General features: G+C 39.2%; 1 pseudogene; it reads right to left on the bottom strand.

Moving 5' to 3' along the window:
• Positions 1-5,685: 5,685 nt before the first annotated feature.
• The window catches only part of LOC100453460 (ATP synthase F(0) complex subunit C2, mitochondrial-like), a 51,877-nt pseudogene continuing 35,858 nt past the window's right edge, over positions 5,686-21,704 (bottom strand).

Here is a 21,704-nt window from a genome sequence, read left to right as displayed (position 1 = left end):
AAAATAATAATAGTAGCTTAAAATTATTGAGCATCTATTATGTTCCAGGCAGCATTTTAGGCACTTCTTTTTAATCCCTGCAACAACTCCGTAAGACACCATTATAGGTATGATTAGTTATTCTCCGTATTACAGTAAGGAAATTGAGCCCTAGAAAGTGTAAGTGACTTGTCCAAGCTGACACAAGTAGCGATTGGCATAGTCATGGTTTGACTTCAGAGCGAATATTTCTATCTATTCTAGGTTGTTTGATAGTAGATATAGATAAAGTGCTTGTCAGTAGAATGACCTTCGAAGCTGGGATGGCAATGCCAGATAAGGCCATAGAAATAACTAGAATTTAATTGAATATCATTTTAATATATTTATGGGCTACAAGGTCCTATAGATATGAATAATATGAAAAAATGCAGGATCCTGTCATATTCAAAGATATTTAGAGCTAGATAAAAGGATATTTAAATTCTTAAGAGCCAAAGAAATCCAAAATCTGAACAAGTAATGTAGCAGCCTGAGCTGGTTAGGAGGAACTCAAGATCTACTTCTCTTTTGCTACAAAGCTCTCATTAAGGACCATAAATAGGACACAGTAGGCCCCATCAGGAATTCAATGGAACTGGGAAATAATAAAGTTGAAGGTAGAAGAAAGGCGATGACAAATTAGAGATGAGTTGAATAAATGTTGAAAAGATTATAACTTGGAGATATCTGGTGATTTCATCCTTTTATTTTAGGGAACAGAGTGTAATAAACTAAATGCTTTGAAGAATATGAATAGTTTGTGCTAATTTTATTTTTATTTTTTATTTTTGAGATGGAGTCTCGCTCTTTTGACTTGGCTGGATTGCAGCGGTGCAATTTCAGCTTACTGCAGCCTCCACTTCCCTGGTTCAAGTGATTCTCCTGCCTCAGCCTTCCAAGTAGCTGGGATTACAGGCATCTGCCACTACATCCAGCTAATTTTAGTATTTTTAGTAGAGATGGGGTTTCAACATGTTGACCAGGCTGGTCTCAGACACCTGATCTCAAGTGATCAAGTGATCCACCTGCCTCAGCCTCCCAAAATGCTGTGATTACAGGCGTGAGCCACCGCACCTAGCCAGTGTGTGCTAGTTTTAACTTAGTCACATTTTCTTTCTGGATGATGAAAAGGACTAATGTATACATTAATGATTGACATTTAATTCAGTGGATTAAATATGTGACAAATCTGCAGTTCAGAGAATATTAATAGAACACACTGTTTATTGAGCCCATACATAGCAAACATTTTGCTGAGTAGCTGCGCATTTCTCATTTAGTATAACAACCCTATGTCCTATGTACTACTAGTATTTCCATTTTACATATGATAAGTGAGGCACACAGAGGTTAAGTCATTTACTCATGGTTGCATGTCATTTATTAGTAAGTGACAGAGTTTGGGTTGGACAAAGTCCATCTGATGCCAAGGCCACCATGGGCTTGTTTAACTTTATCAGCAGTGATATACCAAGGTGGCGGGGCTATGGGGATGGTCTGTCCCAACAGGGAGGAGCATTTTATCACTGACTTTGTTTGTAGATGTTCCTTCTATACTGAACTTGTGTTCTTCAAAATTACTCTTCTGAATAATCTTTATCATAACTTTTACTTTTAAAAATACTTGGATTATAGTTACATTAAAGAGACTTCTGTTTCTCACCAAGATGGAGTTGCAAGAACTGGGTTTACTCACCTGCTGAAGCAACTAAAATTAAGCCTCAAACATGTATGATATATATGAAATAACAGTTTTCAAGCCATTGAACATTAGACAGCAAGAAGAATAATCCCTGAAAGATGGGAAACAGATGAGGTGAGCCCCTGTGATTACCCAGCTTACTGCCCAGAGAGAATTTCCAGGCATCAGGGAAAGGAGTGGGGAACCAGGCATAGATCAGTGGTCTGAGAATATGGAGCTGGAGGTCTGGAGAAGTCAAGGTGGCTAGAGTTCACAGGACAGAGTATCGGATAGGAAAGAGCTGGAGAGAGAGAAAGAGAAAGCGAGTGGGAACAAGACAGAGAGAGAGAGAGAAAGCGAGTGGGAGCAAGAGAGAGAGAGAGAGAGAGCGTGAGCGAGCAAGTGAGAAAGCTCCGGAGATGTGCAGAGGGTTCCCCTCAAGTTTTCAGTTGGGTACTGGCCAGCTCATGCATCCGTGGAAACTACCTTTAAAGTAGTATTTGGTTCTTTTAAAAAAGTACTTGGCTGTTTAAAGCAAAATTAATAATAATGTATTCTGGGGTTTATAACATATGTAGAAGTAAACTATATGACAATATCACAAGACTTTCAACATCTACTAACTTCCATACTTTCTTATGAATTTAGAGAAATAAGACATGACTATCTGTACCTTTTTGGAAATACATTTGAATGACCAAATGCTACTTAATATTTCATAAGACTGAAAACAGTATTTATTTGTTAGACTATTTGCTATGAGCAGTAATAGATGATAGGTAAAATTTTGTCCTCATAAAATATGTTGTATTTGAAAACAACAATAAATGGTGGAAATGGTATGGGTTTTGGAACTAGCTGGGGCTTTGTGTCCCAATTGCCCCTGAGTAGATTGTGCAATTTGTATTAGTAATTTAAGAAGTTACATTCTGAGCCAAAGGATTGTCTTACCTACTAGATATTTATTGTTTATTCCTCTAAAATGTTAAGTTTCCATGAGGACAAGGACTTGGTTTTGTTCACTGATCTCAAACCTTGACAGTTTGCATGTCATAGGTCCTCAATAAATATTTGGTGAATGAATGAATAAGTGTGGGTGAACACTCTTGGGCGAATATATAATGGTGGGGGAATTTTATTCTAAGTAGTTTTTCTTAACCTATTTTTGTGTCAGAGACTTTTTTGAGGAAATAATAAAAGTTACGGCGAATCCTTTTTCCAGGAAAATTACATACACACACATACACACGCACACACACACAGTGCTTCCTACAACAGGATGAGATTGATGGACTGCTAAACTGGCTAAGCTTGATTGTGGACTTCCAGGTTAAAACTCTTAATTGCAAAGGTAATTTAGGGCTTGGAGTTAGTTAAGGAAGTAGTTGTTAAGTAATTGTTAAGAATCACAATTAAACATCTAGTACAGCGCTTGGCACTTTATAAACGCTCAAGAATTCTAATTCTTATTATTACCTGTGGAGCTTTGGAAGTAAAGTGACCTGGTTCCACTTCACTGAGATTGATAATCCACAGGACAGTGTCCCAAGAGTGTGTAGTTTTACAAAGATCCACAGATGATTATGACATGTGACCCTACCTAAGGGACACTGGTCCAAGTGAACACTGAATGGGATCTCTTGGCAATTGTTCTCAAGAATCATGTGTTGAGGGAGGGAAAATAATTACTGTACTTATTTACATTACAATATAATGTCTAATTGAGAGTCATTGTTTAGTGCTTTTGGAGTAATAGATGTGACTTTGATGAGGTAGACACACAATTAGACAAAAAATGCTGAAGTTCAATGGAGAGAGTGGAGGGGAATAAAAAGTAGGAAGCCCAAATACAAGTGGAATAGAAGACAAGCCATAAGAGCATGAGAACAATATTAGTAATGCTGAAGGCTTTATTATTGTAGTTGTTTTACTTTATTTTTTCTTTTAATTTTCTTCCATTGTTTAAAAATTGTGGTAAAATACACATAAAACGTACCATCTTGTTTTATTTTATTTATTTATTTATTGAGACGGAGTCTTGCTGTGTCACCAGGCTGGAGTACAGTGGTGCAATCTCGGCTCACTGAAACCTCTGCCTCCCGGGTTCAAGCGATTCTCCTGCCTCAGCCTCCCGAGTAGCTGGGACTACAGGCACGCACCACCATGCCCAGCTAATTTTTATATTTTTAGTAGAGACGGGATTTCACCATGTTGGCCAGCATGGTCTTAATCTCTTGACCTATGATCTGCCTGTTTCAGCCTCCCAAAGTGCTGGGATTACAGGTGTGAGCCACCGCACCCGGCCAACTATTTTATTTTTGAGACAGTCTCACTCACTCTGTTGCCCGGGCTGGAGTGCAGTGGCACAATCTTGGCTCACTGTAGCCTCTGCCTCCCGGATTTAAGCAATTCTCCTGCCTCAGCCTCCCCAGTACCTGGGATTACAGGCATGTTTCACCACACCTGGCTAATTTTAGTATTTTTAGTAGAGATGGGGTTTCACCATGTTGGCCAGGCTGGTCTCAAACTCCTGACCTCAAACGATCCACCCGCCTTGGCCTCCCAAAGTGCTAGGATTACAGGCATAAGCCACCATGCGCAGCCCATCTTAACTATTTTTAATGTACAGTTCAGAAATATTAAATACATTCATAATGTTGTGCAACCATCACCGCCATCTATTTCCATAACTTTTTCATTTTGTGAAACTGAAACTCTGTATCCATTAAATACAGATTAAAATTTCCCCATTCCTCCTTTCCCCCTGCCCCTAGTAACCAGCATTCTGCTTTCTGTCTCTATGATTTTGACTACTTTAAGTAGCTCATATAAGAGAATGCAGTATTTGTCTTTTTGTGACTGGCTTATTTCATTTAATGTAATATCCTTAAGTTTCATCCATGTTGTAGCATGTATCAGAATTTCCTTCCTTTTAAAGCTGAATAATATTTCATTATATGTATGTGCCACACTTTGCTTATATAGTGATTTTTTTTAAGCCTGATCTCTACCATCATTGTGAACATTGATGAGCAATATTGCATGTGCTTGGGTCTTCTAATTTTGAAGAGAGATGCTCTAAAAGTTAGTGAATAGCCTGAGATACAGGTTTTTAGAAAGTTAGGGCCTATAAGAAAATATGTAGACATTTAAATTATTTAAGATAAGAAATAGAGTCTGTTACCTAGTGCCTAAATCTACAACAAAATTGCTGTGTGAAAAACTTAGGGGTTAGACATAAGGAAGAAACTTCTGGTAGTTTTAAAATACTGAATTAACATTTAAGAGTGGATTAGATAAGGTTCATTACTCTGCCAGTAAAATAAAAGCAGTGTCTTCCACAGTCAAAGTTTAGGCAGATGCAAATTTCCCGATTAGCTTTAGCTGGATAGGTGAAGCTGTTTGGCTGACGGCTTATTTTTTAGGTGGAGTGAGTGGGGTTTTTGTCTGTAATCTTCCCATGATGTAGCCAATAGGGCCCACTTTCAAATGGTGAGAGCTACTGTGTCAGAGTAACCAGTTTCCTAGTGATGCTATCTTAGCTGCAAGTTTAATGCTTATGTTACAATGATCATACAATACGATTACAGAAAAAGCAGATCACCTTTATTTAGAGGGTCATGCTTTGAATAAGCCATTCTGAAAAATAATTTAGGTGGATACTCCCTTCTAGACTACACCCTTCTAGACTGGTGTGCTGGTTTGAAAGCATGCTGTTCCTTATTTAAATATTTAATATCTTTCATTTTTATTAGGAAAAAATACAATGTAAATTATGAAACAGTAGTGAATTTTATTTCCTGTAGGATCTATTCAGTATCATGTTTTTTTTTTCCCTTATTAATACATTATTTATTTGTCTTCCGTCTGTCAAACCCTGAGCCAAACGTGTGCCCCAGGCCGCCTGGGGAGGTACAGGAAAAGGAACACACAGGACAGACAAGACATGGGAGAAAGAACTGTGGGAAGTGGAGATGGCTCCTTCACATGGCAAAGAGGGTGAGAAATGCCACCATCAGGCAAAAGAGCCCATGGCCCCAAGAAGGCAAAGCCCGGAATGGCACAGGAGAAGAGCTGTTGCTTCAGAGACGGGTTCCTGGCATGACCATAATGAGGCTCTCAAACACAATAGCAGTCTCAGCCCCAGAGCCAGCCACCATAATTGTGGCAGCCCCAGCCCCGGTGAACTTGGGTGCTGTGTCGATGTCCCTTGGAATGGCTCTGGTTTGGAAGCTGCGGCTATGGGCAAGTGAGGTAAGGGGACATGAGACTGCCAAGCTGCTCAGGCTCTCATCTGTCAATGTCTCTGGTCATTTCAGCACCACTGCAGATAGTGGATGGCTCAGCAGCTGAGAGGTGTTCGTGGAGAGGAACTTGAAGCAGGCTACATTTTTAGGGGGTGGAGGGCTGTGGCAGCAGAACTGCTCCCAATGCAGAGAAAACCCGTATGGTGGTTTTTAGATTGGGTTCCCTAGAGGCAGAGCTTGACATGGAGCCCTAGTAAATCCAATGATTTATTGGGGAAGTGCATGCAATAGAAGAGGTAGGAGAAAAGTAGGATAAGGCAAGGGAAAAAAAATAAATAAGAATGTGATTTCAACTATAGACTAGCTAGCTAGCTCTGGCCCCACAAGGGCCCCACAAGCCCTGGAGTGGAAATTTTACTATTAAATTGATCCCATCTTTTATTTTTATTTTTAGTTTTTACATCTTTTTGAAACAGAGTCTTGCTCTGTCGCCCAGGCTGGAGTACAGTGGCATAATCTTGGCTCACTGTAACGTCCACCTCTTGGGCTCAAGCAGTTCTCATGCCTCAGTTCCCCCGAGTAGCTGGGATTACAGGGGTGTGCTACCACGCCTGGCTAATTTTTGTATTTTTAGTAGAGATGGGGTTTCACTATGTTGCCCAGGCTGGTGTTGAACTCCTGGGCTCAAGTGATCTGACCTCCCCGGACTCCCAAAGTGCCACGATTACAGGCGTGAGCCACGAAATTGATCCCAACTTGAAGCACATTCTGTTCAGTCATTGATCAAGATCTGCCTTCTAGGGTAGTGGGTGAGGCTTCCTGGGCAAGGCAATTGCCATTTGGCCCAGGTAAATTCTCCTTGAAGGGGACAACTCTAAGTTGTCTTCGGGCAATACTGTCGGCCCTCTCAGTGTCCATGAGTTCTGCATCCCTGGGATCAACCAACTGCAGATGGAAAGTATTCGGAAATAAAATTGTGTTTGTACTGAACATGTACAGACTTTTTTCTTATTATTTCCTAAACAATACCATATAACAAATACTTATATAGCATTTACATTGTATTAGGTATGAAGCTAGAGATGATCTGAAGTATATGGCAGGCTGTGCAGAGGTTATATGTAAACACTACACCATTTTATATTGGGGATTTTAGCATCTGTGGATTTTGGTAACTGCTAGAGGTCCTAGAACCAATTCCCCATGGAAATTGAGGGATAACCGTACTCACAGGTAGGGATGAGCATGCCAGTTTGTAACAGCGATATAGGTGGAGCACCAGCAGCACCCACTAAAGCACACCCCTTACACTGCTCAGATCTTCTCACTTCTCAAGTTCATTTCATTCTGACACATCTTTAACTCTCTTCCTCAATCCCTCTTGCACATTCCTCTTACTTCCTATCCACACTAAAAAGAAAAAGAAAAAACTGGAAGAGTACAGAAGATTATTAAATGAAGAGGAGGTAGATCCCTTTTTGGATCTACCAGTTTCTCTTCTCAGATAAACTCACTTTATCACTCCATAATATATACATTATAGCCCTATGCATAAGGCCATCTCATGGCTTAAGACAGAGCTCCTGTTCCAGCCATCAGGTTTGTCCTCCCGCCAGCAGGAAGGAGAAAGGGAAAGTGTCAGGTTGTGCCCTTTCCTTTAAGGACACGTTCTGGGTGTTTCTTCTGATACTTTCCCTTATATCTTATCGTTCAGAAGTGAAGTCATATTGGTACACCTCTCTTCAGTGGTGGCTGGGAAATGTAGTCTTTATCCATGTACCCAATTAAAAATAGGAGGTTCTATTATTATAAAAGAAGTGGAGAATAATTGTTGAAGGACGACTAGTGGCATGTGTCATACTGCATATCTACAATGATCTTCTCAGCAGCCTCATTAATTTTTTATGCAAACAGTTTGGGTGCATTAGAAATTCTTGATGACTACTCTACTACTGAAAAAGTACTAGAAGAACACTGAAATTTCCAAGTGTACCTTATGTTCTTATGTTGTTGCTTCCCTACATTTCCTAGTTTGTGATTTTATTTTATAGCCTGTTTTACTTTTTTGTTTGACAATACACTGTATCAGTGTAATATCTGTCAAAGTATAGTTGAACCATTTTTAATCTTGGAACTTATCATTGTAGAAAAAAATTTTTCCTGCATATTTGCAAGGTTAGGAATGTTAATCAGGGTAGGCTTGTATTGCTCCCACGCCATTTTTTTTATTATAAAAATAATATTACTACTACCACTTTATATTGCAAACTATAGAGTTGCCATATTACCTCAAACTCTCTTTTCTCATGTTATTAAAATAAGAATGGAAATAACTTAGTTTAATTGTATTTCTCTACAATTTGTCTTTATTGCAGCAAGTTAACTATGGTTTCTAGCTGCATTTCACTATCACTGAGAAAATTTAAACAGTCTGAGGTAATTATAGCGTGCCCATGTAGGGAGTAACGAATAATGTCTCAGTTGCTGAGAGCGGCTTCTGCTTTTCAAAATGGTGATAAAAGAGACAGTAACTCCCAGCTTATCGTACATGACTCTGTAAGGAATGTGTCTCAGGAAATTTCCAGAATGGAGAGTTTGGGTTTGTAAAAACATATGCACTAGAAGGTAGCTTCAAATATGTGTGGAGGGAACCCTATTTTTAAAATACCAACAATGAAAGACAATGCACAACGTAATATTTCTCCGATTGGTGAGGATACTTGTGAGATAGTGTTTCTTTATTTTTCACCCTCCAGTGGTGAGTCTCACTGAGAAGCTTGAGATCCTACATTACACAAAGGAGGAATGAGTTGAGGGTTTAAAAAAGGGCTAAACTCCACTTTGGGAGGTCAGGGTGGGCGGATCACCTGAGGTCGGGAGTTCGAGACCAGCCTGACCAACATGGAGAAACCCCATCTCTACTAAAAATGCAAAATTAGCCCAGTGTGGTGGTGCATGCCTGTAATCCCAGTACTCGGGAGGCTAAGGCAGGAGAATCAGTTGAACCTGGGAGGTGGAGGTTGCAGTGAGCCAAGATCGTGCCATTGCACTTCAGCCTGGGCAACAAGAACAAAACTCCGTCTCAAAAAAAAAAAAAAAAAAAAAAGGGCTAAACTGTTATCTGGGTGTTGAGTAAAAAAAATTACTCGTCTCTGTTAGAGTTTTTCTATACAATCGAAAAAACCAAATGCTCTAAAAACATGTTAAGTTTTATCCATGTTATCCAGAGCAGCATTCTTCGTGGTTGCATGCCTATGTGTTTCCAGGTTTAGGAACTGGCAGTGGCACAACTGTGAGTTGTTTACTTTCTGTGGAACAGTGTTCACCTCTATAAAGGGCTTTTCCCCAGGACCGTGTTTTCAAAGCACGTCTTTTATGCCATGTTCATGTCTTCATGTCCTCTGTACTCTTATTTACTTATGATTTTTCTTTGAATATACTTCTTCCATTTTAACTTTAAATTCATTTTAAAAGGAAATGTTATATTATTGCTACCAGTAAAAACCAGTTTCTTATCACAAATAGAAGTTAACTGCAATAATAAAATTTAAAAGCCCCATGCTGTTATTAAATAAAGTACAAAGAAAAATATCAAATTATAAATGCTATAATTATAGAGTATCAAATTGTAAATACTATAATGATTAAAATTACATATAACATTTTACATATTATAAATGTCATTGATTTATAACATGCAAAACTAAAAATTAGTTCCTTGAGAAGAATGAAATTTTGGGGGCAGTCAATAATAAGGGAACAGTAGGTTTAATGTTACCTAGTTTAAGAAACAGAAGTTTTACTTCAATAGTATTATTTTTTAATTTTGGTTTTACTTAGTACTGACAGTCTCACTCACATGCGCACATGATCAGAAAGGGCCAAGAACAATTCGTTGCCTTTTCTGATAAAATTACATATGCTTATACATGCATAGGAGGAGCATAGTGATGTGTGCGGAATATGCCATATGAGCAGGCATGTTAGAGGTCTAGGCCATTGTTTAATATTAGCAATGCTTCCAGACAGTTAAGAAGTTCAGTTACTAAAGATCTGAAACACTCACGCCTATGCCAGGGTGCAGTGCTTTATTCAATCTGAATAAGATGGTTTACTGCAGCTGTAACAACTATTACCTCATTCTAAGCCACAATATCTGTGGGTGGGTTATATTAGGTGTGTACATATATATATATATATGATACAGTAAAATAAATACACAATTATTACAAAATGTTTGCTGGCATAAATTCTAATTCAGTGGATTCCACCTCATTATATTGCCCAAGAGGGAAGAAATCCACACACATTTGGTCCAAGTAACAATCTGTTTATAGAAGAGAGATGATTTAAGGAGCTAGTAAGAGATTTTCATCTGTAGCACAGGGTATTTATTAGCATTTTTGAATTTGAGAATTTTCAGAGAAGAGTATGTGTTTCAGGATATTTCAGAAAAAAAAAATTCTGCATCCCACCCCATTGCATTTCTTCTAAGACTGCATTTACCCAAAATGCAGAGGCAGATTCCATGTTGATATTTGGTAAAATAGTAGAAGTAGTTCCTGGAAGTTTCTGGGAGACCTTGTCATTTGATATTACTTTTATATAAATAAACCATTACTAACCCAGAATTAGGGATCTAGCAGATTTTCTAGAGCAATATCAGTCTTTTGATGGGACAAAAGTGTTTATTGCTCTCAAATTTGCAGCTCATGTTGCTGTTAGCATAAAAGCAGAGGCTTTGAAACCGTACCATAAAGGTTAGAAATGAGAAACCATCCTTGAACACTCTTAAGATCTTGTAAGAAATCACTTGGCTTTGTCATTTCTATCAAGAAGTGACCTTTCAGTTAACATGATTTAAACTCAAAATCAAAATTTAAAAGCTAGATGGCAATAGCTTAATAAATTTTATGTTTGGAAGTATTTTAATCTGGAAGGAGCCTTTTTTTTTTTTTTGCCAGCAAAATGTATATTGGACCCAGTTTCCAAAGACTCCTTTGAGCTCTCCAATTCTTATAATGTTGGGACTTGGAGATCTAAGCTATTTCCACTGCCACTTTCTTCAATGGATGAAGAGACAGAAATGATTAAAGATACTTATCTTAAATTTACCAGCTACGGATTTAAAAATGTTTTCTGAAATGACTTCAGCAATGACTTACTGAGGGTGATAGTTACTAGTATCACTGACCTTTGCCCTAGAGATGTTCATATCCAGTGACAGAGGCAGGCATTTACATAATGCAAACCAAATAGTGATGAATGATCTATAGCTATTTAAAGTGGGAAATATGGGAGAGAGGAGGAAGCAATTAATTCTTGGCTGGGGACAGCTTTGCAGGAGCAATACTTCAGGGGAACTTTTAAAAATAAGGAGTTTGCCTGATGGAAAATGAGAATAAGGTATTTCAGGTAGAAGCACGGTGGCTTGATCAAAGATGAATGAGTCACCCTGTGGGACTGAGGTGGGTGGTGTTAGAAGTGAGGGGAATCTAGGGCATTTTTGGATCTCTTGGGAAGGTTTTTGAATTCTACACCGTAGACTTTGGACATTATCCTACAGTAGGTGATGAACCATCACAAACTTGAATAATGGAATGATACCATTCAACTGGTTTTACAAAAGATAACTGGGAACAATTTGGGTGGGGAGGATTGGAAGCAGAAAAACCAGTAAGGAGCTTATGCAGTCACCTGGGTGAGAGGTGATGATGAACTAGTGAAGGAAAATGAGACGGAGATACAGGCTCAAAGGACAGATTGAACACAGAATCAACAGAACTTAGCTATTGATGGACGTGTGAATAAATAATGGTAATTCAGTGTTAGTTCTGTAGTAAAGGCATGTACAGGCCACTGTGAAAGACCAGAGAAAGCTTCACAGATGGTTGACCTGGCAACCACATGTCAGCAGTTATTATTGTAGTTGGGTTTCACATGAGAGTCATCTGGGAAACTTAAAAAAAAAAAAAATCTATCAGGCTGAGTGTGGTGGCTCACACCAGTAATCCCAGCACTTTGGGAGGCTGAGGTGGGCGAATCACTTGAGGTCAGGAGTTTGAGACCAGCCTGGCCAACATGGTGAAACCCTGTCTCTACTGAAAATACAAAAATCATCCAGGCGTGGTGGCACATGCTTGTAATCCCAGCTACTTGAGAAGCTGAGGAAGGAGAATCGCTTGAACCCCAGGAGCAGAGGTTGCAGTGAGCTGAGATAGTGCCACTGCACTCCAGCCTGGGTGACACAGTGAGTGAGAATCCATCTTAAAAAAAAAAAAATCTATCAATGCTTAATGCCTACCCCTGGAAAGTCAGATTTAATTAGTTTGGTATTGAGCTGGATCATAGGTGCATTTACAGAACTTTCCAGATGATTTTAATTTGCAGCCAGGGTTGAGGTCCATTGCTATAAGCAGTTTGTTGTGTTTGAAGTATGATGTGTGTAGAAGAGCAACGTTAGATGATGTTGGTTAGTCCTTAGACACTACACTAGGGTGTTATTATCTTCTAACTGGGACATTTTTAGAGTAAAAGGAAGCTGATAATTAACCTGGCACAACATGTGTAAATTAGGACTGTCTCGGGGAAACCTGGATGTGTGTGGTCTCACCATCATAGAAACTATGGGGAAGCTTTGAAGGTTTCTAAGTAGGGGGAGTATGTGAACTAAACATTGGTTTTTGAACTGTTTTAGCTACAGCAGTATAGGGAAGGGAGTGGAAGGGAGGAAGATTGAAATCAGGGAAGCTGATTAGGAAATAATTGTAGTCATCCAGATGAGTGAGACAGCAACTTAAATTAAAGATTTGGCCCTGGAGTGAGAGAGGAAAAAAAAAAAAAAAAAAAAACAACACTTGACAGGTGTCAAGGAGTTGAGTTGGCTGGTGTCATAGCAAAAATTGCGCCAAAGTTAAACAGACAAGACAACAGACTTTTTTCAAGGATATTGTCATGGGGAGAGAGAACAGAACTCTGAACTCAACTCCACTGAAACAGAGGGTGGGAAGATTTTTAACAGCTGGATTGAGAGGGAGAACAGAGGTGGTTTGTGTTTGCTAATTGGCTTTACCCAAAGGAAAAGTCAACTTTCTCTTTTCTTTTGGACAGGAGATAGTTTTACAACTTAGAGCAAGGTGCTGGCTGAAGTTAGGCTCCTAACCCTCCCACAGAGCCTGGGACTATCTTCCTTGACATTTACATTTCAAAGAGATGGTTCTCAAGTCCTTGAGAAAAACAGGCCTAGGTTGAAAAACTGGCAAAAGCCTTCTAAAAACATTTACACACATCTCAAAAGGATAGAGAAAGAATTTACATATTTCCCAAAGTAAATGCTCTAAGAAAAGGGAGATCAGGGCCTAGAGTCAAGAAGCTTGTCTAAAGTTTTGTCAAGCTGAGGGGAATGTGAAGGCTGTCTTGGTCAGTGGATGTGGATATGGGGGTTGAGGGGAAGGGAAGAGTTTAGAATGATTGGAGTCTAGAATGGTTTCTGGCTTAGGTTCTGGGTAGATGTTGATGCCATTTACTACCACTGTAGAGGAAACAGGAGGTAGAGTAGTTTGGCAAAAAAGACAAATTAAGTTTTGGAGAGACTGAGCTTGTAGTGCTTTTAGGATATCCAAGTTGAGTTGGATGTATGGGTCTGTGACTCAGGAGTGGTGTTGGGAGTGTTTGGGAGGTAGGTTTAGGTGTAGTGAAAATATAGAACTAGTAGAAGCTTCTGTTTTTTTTTTTTTTTTCTGAGACGGAGTTTTGCTCTTGCTGCCCAGGCTGGAGTGCAATGGCGCGATCTAGGCTCACTGCAATCTCCGCCTCCCAGGTTCAAGTGATTCTCCTACCTCAGCCTCCCTAGTAGCTGGGAGTACAGGCATGCACCACCGTGTCTGGCTAATTTTGTATTTTTAGTAGAGATGGGGTTTCTCCATGTTGGTCAGGCTGGTCTCGAACTCCCAACCTCAGGAGATCTGCCTGCCTCAGCCTCCTAAAGTGCTGGGATTAGAGGCGTGAGCCACCGCACCCAGCCAGCAGCTTCTGTGTTAACTCACTGCACAGCTTATGTTTTGGTGGGACTAGTCTTGCACTCCCCTACTCCCAGTTGAGGGAGAATCCATATGGATTAAGTGGAGTTTTGTGAAACAGTAAGATGAATCTAATAAGTGCCCAATTAATTTGGTTAGTTTTATTATTATGGTTAACTAGAGGCTAAGGTAAATCAGAAAAGGGGAATCAAATGGTCAACTGGTGAGTGTTACTGTAAAGCTTTTTCATTGTATTTTAGTGGCTGTGGTCTCTCAGGGACAAGTAGTTTTTACCAGAAATTCATTTTCCTTAGAATTAGCAAACAAAAACAAAACAAAACAAAAAAACCAACAAAAAAAGCAAAGAGGCAGCTCTCTCTAGAGTTCACATTCTGAATTTTTGTAAGACAATTGAGATTCCTTCTTCCTGACTGAGAAATAAGGAATCTCCTTGAAAGTGAAAAGAATAACCCCAAATAAGACCCAAACCAAAAGTGGTTTGTTTTTAGAGTTTCACCAAATGATGGGAATGGAAAATAACAGCAATTGGTCTGTTCTCTTTGACTCAGTTCCTGCCTACTTTTCCTAGGGGTTAAAGTTCTGTTCCTTTGCTGGAAAAAATCTTACAAACAAGTAATTGGGGAAAAGGATGCAAGTCTTAATTGCATTTTCCCCTGTGTGCTCCTGGAGCTTCGTATGCTTATGGGAAGCCCAGAGCACTGTCTTAATTGTAGGAATTTTCTGAAAAATGGAGAATGGATACTTTTGCACTATTGTGTTATGATTGGACAGCAGCCCAGCAGAGAATTGGATTTATTTGTGACAGCCTGACAGTATCCTTTGTCTAGTAGTGACTGTTTCTGACCTTTAAATGGTGAGGGATGGAAGTGTGTGAACTGTCGAACTCTAACCTACCCTTGACTTCAGGGGCTGATGACAACTGTTCTTACTCTTTAGAATTTGGCATTGAAGTTTGTTTACAGCTAACAAAACTTTCCCATTATTAAGACCCAAATTTAGATTGGTGTTCTAAGAATTCTCCAAAGGTTGTCCACATGCATTTTGAAGAGCCCTTTTGAACATCAAATGGCTCTCACAAAAGAAGTCTTCTTATCAACTGAATGTGAAGGGGAACATGATTCAAAGGAAAAAAAAAATCCCACCACAGGCTTTTTGTGAGGTAAACCACGGAAAGAGAGCTCTGGGGTGGAAAATTGCTTTCACTTAAGCCTATTATCAGACAAAGACTGTAGGGTTCTTATCTTTTCCCTGTCCATATGTGCTGGGATGCTTGAAAAAGGTAGTTTTTTTCTCTGGCCCTGAAATATTTTTAATGTCTTTTAGATTTTTTGGTGTACTTTAGTGGCTGTGCCCTTTCTGGAGCAAGTGGTTATTGACCAGAAGTTCATTTTTTTTAGAGTAAGTGAACAAGCAAACAAAATCAAAGGGGCAGAGTTCTCCTGCAGAGGGCACTTTCTGAATTTTGCAAGCCAGTGCAGAATCATCTGGGAATCATGCATCTCTTGGAAAAGTTAAAAACAGGAAAAACCAAAAATAAAATCCCAATCAATCACACACACAAAATCTGCTGTGGGGAGGAGGGTGCTGCCAATTTTCAGTGGCAGAGGAGTAACAGCTGGAGTCTAGCTGGGAGGGAAAGTGGGCTGGGCTGGATTCATGCTGCAAGGTCTCAGTTGGAAGGAAGCTGTCAGGTATCAACATGACATATTATCCTTTGCAGACAAACCAATACACAAAAAAATAAATAGCAATCAATGTTAAGATCCCATAGCGCACGTCGACACATGCAAGCACAAACCTCACAAACAGATTAGTCTGCCCTGCTTCCCTGTTTCATGTGAGATTTAGGGGGAGGATGGGGGGAGGAGGAGGGATGAAGAGATGTCACTGTCTAATCATCCTAGGTGGGTCTTGATGCAGATGTGGTGGGTGAAGAAACTAATAGTCAAATATCAGGTGTTTTTGGAAGGTAGAGTCTATTGTAAAACAATTGACTAAGGGCATTCCATTTTGAAGTTTAGCTAGAGTGTCTGGAACTGACATGGAGTGTCAACAGTTTTCTTTTAAAATAAAATAATGCAGTTTATTTTTTACCATGACACTGAGTAGAAGTCCTGCTAACTGAGGTCTAAGTTAAATTGTTGAAAAAGGACAGCCATTTCAGGCAGTCTTTCGTTTTTGCCCTATGGCTGACCCCCATTGATTTTTAGCTCAGTATCGTTTTGTTATTAGACTCAAAAATCTGACCTCAAGGGATCCTTTAATGTGTGGATTTTTGAGATATACCTTACTGTGAATGACTGGGTTAATCTCCTGAGTTTTGAGAGCCGGTTTTGTTCCTTGAGTTTCTAAGTACCAGAAACCTTCTTCTTTAAAAAATGTTGAGACTATGTAATTTGTAAATCCGCTACAGATGATCAATTACACAGAATGGATTTTTTTTGGCCCCACATTATCACTTATATTTATTGCCTTAGATTAGGTGCAACAATGTTGAGTTCCAATGTGTGCTTCCAGAAAGTGATTATAACAAAATGAAACAAAACTAGGAGCTCTGATTTAAATGAAGCATTGGCGTCTGTTTGCAGGGATTGCAGAATCCAAAAAGAGATAAAGTGGTTCCAGAAGGGTAATATTTCCAGAACAAAGCAAAGCTTACCCTCACCTGTGAGTGTAAAACTAACATCCTCACTGTTGATCCAACACAGTTTTCACAATAACGCCAGGCAAGTCTCAACATCATATCAGTGGCTTTCCAACATTTGGGACCATGACTACAGTAAGAAGTATTGTTAGCCAGTATACACACATAGTTTGTTTTAGGAGACAAAATACAGGTGATACACTCTGATTCTCTGCCCCATCTCACATTTCTACCTGTTCTATTTTATTCTACCTTGCCCCCAATACTGGCATGTTCTGGATTCACGTCCCACTAAGAGTTGCGAACTCCTGTTTGAAACCCCTGAGCTATTGCCAGTCATGCCAGTGTGTATCGAGTATTTATTTTCTCTCCCTTTATTTTTTGTATTATACTTTAAGTTCTAGGGTGCATGTGCAAAACGTGTAGGTTTTTTACATAGGTATACATGTGCCATGTTGGTTTGCTGCCCCCATCAAATTGTCATTTACATTAGGTGTTTCTCCTAATGCTATCCCTCCCCCAGTCCCCCACCTGCTGACAGGCCCTGGTGTGTGATGTTCCCCGCCCTGTGTCCAAGTGTTCTCATTGTTCAATTCCCACCTATGAGTAAGAACATGCGGTGTTTGGTTTTCTGTCCTAGTGATAGTTTGCTGAGAATGATGATTTCCAGCTTCATCCATGTCCCTGCAAAAGACATGAACTCATAATTTTTTATGGCTGCATAGTATTCCATGGTGTATATGTGCCACATTTTCTTAATCCAGTCTATCGTTGTTGGACATTTGGGTTGGTTCCAAGTCTTTGCTATTGTGAATAATGCCGCAATAAACATACGTGTGCATGTGTCTTTATAGCAGCATGATTTCTAGTCCTTTGGGTACACACCCAGTAATGGGATGGCTAGGTCAAATGGAATTTCTAGTTCTAGATCGCTGAGGAATCGCCACACTGACTTCCACAATGGTTGAACTAGTTTACAGTCCCACCAACAGTGTAAAAGCATTCCTGTTTTTCCACATCCTCCCCAGCATCTGTCGTTTCCTGACTTTTTAATGATTGCCATTCTAACTGGTGTGAGATGGTATCTCATTGTGGTTTTGATTTGCATTTCTCTGATGACCAGCGATGATGAGCATTTACTCATGGGTCTGTTGGCTGCATAAATGTCTTCTTTTGAGAAGTGTCTGTTCATATCCTTTGCCCACTTTTTGATGGGTTTGTTTGTTTTTTTCTTGCAAATTTGTTTAAGTTCGTTGTAGATTCTGGATATTAGCCCTTTGTCAGACGGGTAGATTGCAAAAATTTTCTCCCATTCTGTAGGTTGCCTGTTCACTCTGATGGTAGTTTCTTTTGCTGTGCAGAAGCTCTTGAGTTTAATTAGATCCCATTTGTCAATTTTGGCTTTTGTTGCCATTGCTTTTGGTATTTTAGACATGAAGTCCTTGCCCATGCCTATGTCCTGAATGGCATTGCCTAAGTTTTCTTCTAGGGTTTTTATGGTTTTAGGTCTTACATTTAAATCTTTAATCCATCTTGAATTAATTTTTGTATAAGGTGTAAGGAAGGGATCCAGTTTCAGCTTTCTACGTATGGCTAACCAGTTTTCCCAGCACCATTTATTAAATGGGGAATCCTTTCCCCATTTCTTGTTTTTGTCAGGTTTGTCAAAGATCAGATGGTTGTAGATGTGTGGTGGTATTTCTGAGGCCTCTGTTCTGTTCCAATGGTCTATGTATATCTGTTTTGGTACCAGTACCATGCTATTTTGGTTACTGTAGCCTTGTAGTATAGTTTGAATTCAGGTAGTGTGATGCCTCCAGCTTTGTTCTTTTTGCTTAGGATTGTCTTGTCTATGTGGGCTCTTTTTTGGTTCCATATGAACTTTAAAGTAGTTTTTTTTTTTCAATTCTGTGAAGAAAGTCATTGGTAGCTTGATGGGAATGGCATTGAATATATAAATTACCTTGGGCAGTATGGCCATTTTCATGATATTGATTCTTCCTATCCATGAGCATGGAATGTTCCTCTATTGGTTTGTGTCCTCTTTTATTTCATTGAGCAGTGGTTTGTAGTTCTCCCTGAAGAGGTCCTTCACATCCCTTGTAAGTTGTATTCCTCGGTATTTTATTCTCTTTGTAGCAGTTGTGAATGGGAGTTCCCTCATGATTTGGCTCTCTGTTTGTCTGTTATTGGTGTATAAGAGTGCTTGTGATTTTTGCACATTGATTTTGTATCCTGAGACTTTGCTGAAGTTGCTTATCAGCTTAAGGGGATTTTTGGCTGAGATGATGGGGTTTTCTAAATATACAATCATATCATTTGCAAACAGGGACAATTTGACTTCCTCTTTTCCTAATTGAATACCCTTTATTTCTTTCTCTTGCCTGATTACCCTGGCCAGAACTTCCAACACTTTGTTGAATAGGAGTGGTGAGAGAGGGCATCTTTGTGTTGTACCAGTTTTCAAAGGGAATGCTTCCAGTTTTTGCCAATTCAGTATGATATTGGCTGTGGGTTTGTCATAAATAGCTCTTATTATTTTGAGATACATTCCATCAATACCTAGTTTATTGACAGTTTTTAGCATGAAGAGCTGTTGAATTTTGTTGAAGGCCTTTTCTGTATCTATTGAGATAATCATGTGGTTTTTGTCATTGGTGCTGTTTATGTGATGGATTACGTTTATTGATTTGCGTATGTTGAACCAGCCTTGCATCCCAGGGATGAAGCCAACTTGATCATGGTGGATAAGCTTTTTGAAGTGCTGCCGGATTTGGTTTGCCAGTATTTTACTGAGGATTTTTGCATCGATGTTCATCAGGGATATTGGTCTAAAATTCTCTTTTTTTTGTTGTGTCTCTGCCAGGCTTTGGTATCAGGATGATGCTGGCCTCATAAAATTAGTTAGGGAGGATTCCCTCTTTTTCTACTGATTGAAACAGTTTCAGAAGGAATGGTACCAGCTCTTCTTTGTACCTCTGGTAGAATTTGACTCTGAATCCGTCTGGTCCTGGACTTTTTTTGGTTGATAGGCTATTAATTATTGCCTCAATTTCAGAACCTGTTATTGGTCTATTCAGGATTCAACTTCTTCCTGGTTTAGTCTTGGGAGGGTGTATGTGTCCAGGAACTTAACCATTTCTTCTAGATTTTCTAGTTTATTTGTGTAGAGGAGTTTATAGTATTCTCTGATGGTAGTTTGTATTTCTGTGGGATCGGTGGTGATATCCCCTTTATCATTTTTTATTGCATCTATTTGATTCTTCTCTCTTTTCTTCTTTATTAATCTGGCTAGTGGTCTATCTATTTTGTTGATCTTCTCAGAAAACCAGGTCCTGGACTCGTTGATTTTTTTGAAGGGTTTTTTGTGTCTCTGTCTCCTTCAGTTCTGCTCTGATCTTAGTTATTTCTTGTCTTCTGCTAGCTTTTGAATGTGTTTGCTCTTGCTTCTCTAGTTTTCTTAATTGTGATGTTAGGGTGTCAATTTTAGATCTTTCCTTCTTTCTCTTGTGGGCATTTAGTGCTATAAATTTCCCTCTACATACTACTTTAGCTGTGTCCCAGAGATACTGGTACATTATGTCTCAGTTCTCATTTATTTAAAAGAATATCTTTATTTCTGCCTTCATTTCATTATTTACCAAGCAGTCATTCTGGAGCAGGTTGTTCAGTTTCCATGTAGTTTGTAGTTTTCAGTGAGTTTCTTAATCCTGAGTTCTAATTTGATTGCACTGTGGTCTGAGAGACAGTTTCTTATAATTTCTGTTCTTTTACGTTTGCTGAGGAGTGTTTTACTTCCAATCACATGGTCAGTTTTAGAATAAGTGCGATGTGATGCTGAGAAGAATGTATATTCTGTTGATTTGGGGTGGAGAGTTCTGTAAATGTCTATTAGGTCTGCTTGGTGCAGAGCTGAGTTCAATTCCTGGATATCCTTGTTAACCTTCTGTCTTGTCAATCTGTCTAATATTGACAGTAGGGTGTTAAAGTCTCCCATTATTATTGTGTGGGAATCTAAGTTGCTTTGTAGGTCTCTAAGGAGTTGCTTTATGCATCTGCATGCTCCTGTATTGGGCACATATAAGTTTAGGATAGTTAGCTCTTCTTGTTGAATTGATCCCTTTACCATTATGTAATGGCCTTCTTTGTCTTTTCTGATCTTTGTTGGTTTAAAGTCTGTTTTATCAGAGACTAGGATTGCAACCCCTGCTTTTTTTTTTTTTTTTTTCCATTTGCTTGGTAGATCTTCCTCCATCCCTTTATTTTGAGCCTATATGTGTCTCTGCACGTGAGATGGGTCTCCTGAATACAGCACACTGATGGGTCTTGACTTTTTATCCAATTTGCCAGTCTGTGTCTTTTAACTGGGGCACTTAACCCATTTACATTTAAGGTTAATATTGTTATGTGTGAATTTGATCCTGTCATTATGATTTTAGCTGGTTATTTTGCCCATTAATTGATGCAGTTTCTTCATAGTGTTGATGGTCTTTACCATTTGGTATGTTTTTGCAAAGGCTGGTACCTGTTGTTCCTTTCCACGTGTAGTGTTTCCTTCAGGAGCTCTTGTAAGGTAGGCCTGGTGGTGACAGAATTTCTCAGCATTTGCTTGTCTGTAAAGGATTTTATTTCTCCTTCACGTATGAAGCTTAGTTTAGCTGGATATGAAATTCTGGGTTGAAAATTCTTTTCTTTAAGAACATTGAATATTGGGCCCCACTGTCTTCTGCCTTGTAGGGTTTCTGCAGAGAGATCTGCTGTTAGTCTGATGGGCTTCCCTTTGTGGGTAACCTGACCTTTCTCTCTGGCTACCCTTAACATTTTTTCCTTCATTTCAACCTTGGTGAATCTGATGATTATGTGTCTTAGGGCTGCTCTTCTCGATGAGTATCTTTGTGGTGTTCTTTGTATTTCCTGAATTTGAATGTTGGCCTGTCTTGCTAGGTTGGGGAATTTCTCCTGAATAATATCCTGAAGAGTGTTTTCCACTTGGTTCCATTCTCCGCATCACTTTCAGGTACACAAATCAAACTTAGGTTTTGTCTTTTCACATTGTCCCACATTTCTTGGAG

The sequence above is a fragment of the Pongo abelii genome, chromosome 15 (assembly GCF_028885655.2).
Source record: "Pongo abelii isolate AG06213 chromosome 15, NHGRI_mPonAbe1-v2.0_pri, whole genome shotgun sequence".
Lineage (NCBI taxonomy): Eukaryota > Metazoa > Chordata > Mammalia > Primates > Hominidae > Pongo > Pongo abelii.
Note: the sequence above shows the minus strand (reverse complement) of the source record. Positions and strands in the feature narration are given on the sequence as shown.